We start from the raw sequence: 5743 nt of genomic DNA, 5'->3' as shown, positions 1-5743 counted from the left end.
GTCCTTTGATGGGAGCTGCCGTTAAAGTCCACTCCAGTCTCTCCTGATCTGTATTTCCATGTATCGCACTCAGACTATACAAATTGGCCCAAAATTGTCCTTACATTCCAATCACTGGAGTTGTCTTGTAAGGACAATGACGGCGGACTTCTGTAGTCAAGCAAGCAGGGCATCGCTCCATGTTTTGACTAAGCAGCCTCAAACTGTGCAGGGGTTCTCTGCCAGTGTTCTTGTCTGTGTGTGTGGGGGGGGGGGGGGGGCAGGTCCCTCACTATTGAAAGTGTAATATTGTAGTACTTCTCCCCCCCCCCCCATCTGCAAGAATGCTGGCAAAAGTATACCGCACAAATCAGAACTGCTTAGCAGGAATGTTGTCATCACTTGGGGGGGGGTGGGGGGTCTTTTACTAAGACGCGCTCACGTTTTTGGCTCACGGTAAAATCAGGCGTCTCTAATGTTTAGCACGCGCCCAATTTTAGCGTGTGCCAAAAACGTGAGTGCGCCTTAGTAAAAGACTCCCTTGCTGAGCAATAAAAAGCCGTGGAAAGCACGCTGCTATAGCAGGCGAGGGGTCAGGCGCTGATTATTATTATTATTAGCATTTGTATAGTGCTATCAGATGCACGCAGCGCTGAACACCTGACACACATAGACAGTCTCTGCTCAATAGAGCTTACAATCTAAAATAATACGGACAGACAAGACAATTAAGGGCGAGGGAAGTACTGGGTGAGAAGGAACAAGGGGGGAGGCAAATGAGTAGTGGCTAGGAGCCAAAAGCAGCAGTGAAAAGGTGGTTTTTCAGCATAGATTTGAAAACAGGTAGAGATGGAGCTAGACGTACAGGCTCAGGAAGTTTATTCCAGGCATAAGGTGCAGCGAGAGAAAAGGAATGATGGCTGGAGATAGCAGTGGAGGAGAAGGGGGACGACAAGAGAGATTTGTTCAGCGAGCAGAGGTCACGGGGAGGAATGTAGAGAGAGATGAAATTGGAGAGGTAAAAGGGGGCTGCAGAATGAATGCATTTAAAGGTCAGTAACAGAAGTTTGAACTGTATATGGAAGCGGACAGGGAGCCAGTGAAGTGAGTTGAGGAGTGGGCTAGTGTGTGATCTGCCGAAGTGAAAGGCGCAGGAGAGCAGATTAGTGGCAGGCAGGGAGGAGCAGTAGCGTTCCTAGAGGCGCTGACACCCGGGGCGGATTGCCGATGCGCCCCGCCCCCCCGGGTGCAGCGCCCCCCGTGCAGCGTGACCCCCCCCCCCCACGGCGAAAGGACACCCCCCCACCCCAGCAAAAGAACACCCCCCCCCCCCGGCAAAAGAACACCCTCCCCCCCGGGTGCACGTCGCTGGGGGGGGGGGGGGTGCCGCGCGCCGGTCAGCGTCATTCGTTTCCATGCTCCCTCTGCCCTGGAACAGGTTACTTCCTGTTCCGGGGCAGAGGGAGCATGGAAACAAATGATGCTGACCGGCGTGTGGCACCCCCCCGGCGGCCCGCCCCCCCTTGGTACGCCACTGGGGAGGAGCACAACAATGCTTAGCATATGGCTCCAGAAAAAGGAGGACAGATTGAGCTAGTCTGGGTTTTACTTCCATTGCTTTCAATGGACATAAAATCCGGACTGGCTCAATCGGTCCTCTTTTTTTCTGGAGCCATATGGTAGCCCAGAGTCACCCCCCACTCACATTCCTGCTTGATGCAGGCTCAAACCACTCCCTCCTTTCCCCTCCATTCATTCTAGTCATGTAGGTTTACCATATGGCTCCAGAAAAAGGAGGACACATTGATCCAGTTCGGGTTTTGCTTCCATTTGAAAGCAATGGAAGTAAAACCCAGACTGGCTCAATCTGTCTTCCTTTCTCTGGAGCCATATGGTAACCCTATATGGCACTGCTCTGTGCTGTGCGCTCTATTTTAAAATAGCATGCGCTAAAACCAATCCAAATCCCCCAATCAATGACACAAAATAAAACAACCTCTCAGCCGTGTGTACTCTTAAAATGTCAAGCTTCTCTGTTAATTCCTTGTGGAAGAATAACTGTACATCATCAATGTCTGCATTATCTGACGAGAGCAAATGACAAATCAGTGGCAAGATGGTTACTTAGCAACCAGAGCTGTAACAACACGGAGCGTTAGCGACCCTGCCGAACTGCTTATAATGATGTTAGGGACTGAAGAGCGTGATAGATACTCAGTGAGATTTAGAACCTTTTCACGGTGCCAGGTCAAATCAAGCTTAGACGAGGTGCCGAGTAGATCTGAAATGTAAAAGTACAATTTAGCGGTGATTATTTTGCTGATACAGTTTTTAAGAGGAGATTCTAGATGTTGCAGTTGACTTGCTAGCAAATTACGATCGTGAGAAAATCGACTTAAAAAAAAAAATTTCATTTCAAATACATTGAACCCTGAACTTAAGATCTGTAGGTATTAAAGGACTGTAGACTTAAATATACAATAGGACGCATATTACAGCTGGACTTAGAAACAACCCTAACAAAATACTAGTCAGATAAAGAAGTTGATCAGACCTTGCAATGTTTATTTCCATAGCAAAAAGACCCACAATGAAAACGGTTGATCAGAAAAGCGTGTAATACAAACCTAGCACAACTAAAAATAGAGCATTCTTCCTGTGGGCACTCTGACGTGTGCTGGCAAACCATTCCCCCCTCAAAAATAAAACAACATATATTTTTCTTTTTTGAGGAGGTGTGTCATGGGTGGAGAGGGTGGTAATTAGCACAAGAATACCGCATGAGCTCTTAACACCTACAAAATGGCAGGTGGTAAGTGCTCAAGAGGTCATTTTTAAACATGGCCGCACACTAATGGCAACATAAGAACATAAGTATTGCTATACTGGGACAGACCGAAGGTCCATCAAGCCCAGCATCCTGTTTGAATGTTACAAGTACCTGGTAAGATCCTAAAGCAGTACAATACATTTTATGCTGCTTATCCACGCACCTGGATAAGCAGATAAGTGGACATTTAAACTACTGTGTTTTCAGTACAACATTATGCACAGACGTTATAATTGCTAAAGCCGTCGGACATCAGAACATACCTATTAACGAGTCTATCGTTGTTTGGAGGTCAAATAAGCAGCCACAGAAACAAGAGTAAAACATGATAAAGACTCTGTAAGTGAGGAGTGTGATTAGCAAAAAAGAAATAAGAAAAATTGACCAAAAATAGAAAAATATATGTAAGGTAGGAAGGGGGAAGAGTCAATGATTATAACCGTCACGAGACAGATGTAGACCTTTATGGCTGGGTCAAACCTAAGTAGTGACTATATGAGACTTCCCCTGAAAGCAACATTGTGTTGTAAGACAGTGGCTTGAAAGCACTCGATGCTTGTTAAAAATATTTTGTATTGAATATTAACTTGAGATAGTAGTAAAACGTCACAAAAAGTTTACAGTGTATCCTAGAAATAAGCAGTGGATTTTTCCCAAGTCCATTTTCATAATGGCTTATGGACTTTTCTTTTAGGAAGCTATCCAAACGTTTTTAAACCCTGCTAAGCTAACTGCTTTTACTACATTCTCTGGCAACGAATTCCAGAGCTTAATTACACATTGAGTGAAGAAATATTTTCTCTGATTTATTTTAAATTTACTACTTTGTAGCTTCAGTGCATGGAAATTAAGGTACGGCAGTTTAAAAAGAAGCTTAAAATGTGGCCTTTGCAAGTTCAGTAAGCTCCATGAGGTCCTGGACTTTTAAGAATAATGTGTAATAGTTTAAGGAGAAGCTAATAATGGGGCCCTTTTATTAAGCCGAATAAGCACCTACGCGTACCCAACGCAAGCCAATTCAGGACTACCATGTGGCCTGGCCAGTAATTTCATTTTGTATGCGCTTCCAGTAAGTGCACCAGCGGTACTGACCAGGCAGTAATCGGCATTGTATGCATGCTGACAATTACTGCCTGGTTAACGTGTCCTTTTATTAAGCTGCAGTAAAAGGGGGCCTGCGCTAGCATCAGCCCGTGTTTTTGAAAAGTAAAAAGGTTATCTGTTTCTGTGAGTCTTGACTCCTGATGTCCTGCACGTAGGAACGTGCAGGACGTCAGGAGTCAATACTGACAGAACCAGATCAGCGAATGTGCCGGAAACCAGCGCTGAAGAGGACTTCGGCTGGCGGGGGTTGGGGAACCCCATCAGAAAAGGTGCCTGGCGGCAGCGGCGGAAGTAGGGGTGGGGTCGAACGTGGCGGGGGAGAGGCGGCGCCAGAGGGGGGGTCTCTAAAATGTGCCCCCTCACCTTGGGCTCTGGACCCCCCCTCCCGCCGAGGTCTGGCTATCCCCCTGATCAGGAGTCTCGTATTCTTCGTTGTTCAAAGGTAGGCAAAGTTTCCGAAGTAATATGTCACTTTAGGTCAATACAGTTGTTCCAGAGTTGTAAAGCACACACAAAAAAAATCTCTGTCGACAAAACGCTGAAAGAAAGAAGGACACAGCTCGAAAATGCAGACATGAGATATTCCATCCTAACTACTTAACAAACTTTAGTAAACATACAACAAAGAGAGCAATTTCAAAAAATAAAACAAAAAAAACCCGAAATATCATTTTCTTCATATTTCTTGTGTCCTTTCAAATGGCATACCCTTTCTTATTTGGCTAAATTTTCAAAACTTCCTCTTGTATTTTTTTTACTAAGCTGAAGTTCAACTGACTTGAAAAAAAAACAATCAACACTTTTTGACTCTCCCACTATTCAACATAGCGAAGGATGAAACAAAAGGACTGCGTCAAACAAATTTTGGTGGGTACTTTCCTTTTATACAGAATCTCCAAAGAAAACATTTTAATTATTCGAAGTATTTCTTGGCCAGCTGTCAAGTCTGTGTCCAGTGCCGTAGCGAGGGCTAATGGCACCCGGTATGGGTCGCCGCTGCGCACCCCCCCCCGGGTGCAGCATGGCGCGACACCCCCCGGAGCGCAACCCCCCCCCCCCCCGGACCGCATTCTTACCTGTTCCGGGGCAGAGAAAGCAGGGAACCAGCGGGGTCGGCACCCCCCGAGCGCGTGCACCCGGGGCGGACCGCTCCTCCCACCCTCCCTTCCTACGCCACTGTCTGTGTCTTATGCATTAGAACTGTTAAATCAAAAATCTTTTATGTAGGTACGAGCTACTATTGGAAATCATAATAAAGTATTTTTGAAAAAGGTTTACTATTATGAATAATATAAACAAAATTCGATTTTTAAAATAGATTTGCAATGAATCTTTGGCCACAGGTGCTTACTAAGGGGTCCTTTCACTAAGGTGCACTAATGGATTTAGTGCACATTAATGGTGAACAACTGCTAAATGAGAAGACACCCATTACATTCCTATGGGCATCTTATAATTTAGTGCACGCTAATTGTTAATGAGTGCTAAATCTGTTAGCGCACCATACTAAAAGGATCCCTACGAACATAACGTAAGAATAGCCATACTGGGTCAGACCAATGGTCCATATAGCCCAGTATCCTGTTTCCAACAGTGGCCAATCCAGGTCACAAGTACTTGGTAGAAACCCAAATAGTGGCAGCATCCCATGCTACCAGTCCCAAGGCAAGTAGCATCCCCGTGTCTGTCTTAATAACAGACTATGGACTTTTCCTCCAGGAACTTGTCCAAACCATTTTAAACCCAGATATGCCTACTGATGTTACTACATCCTCCAGCAAAGAGTTCCAGAGCTTAACTATTCATTGAGTGAAAAAGTGTTTCCTCCTA

This window comes from Microcaecilia unicolor, chromosome 6 (assembly GCF_901765095.1).
Source record: "Microcaecilia unicolor chromosome 6, aMicUni1.1, whole genome shotgun sequence".
Lineage (NCBI taxonomy): Eukaryota > Metazoa > Chordata > Amphibia > Gymnophiona > Siphonopidae > Microcaecilia > Microcaecilia unicolor.
Note: the sequence above shows the minus strand (reverse complement) of the source record.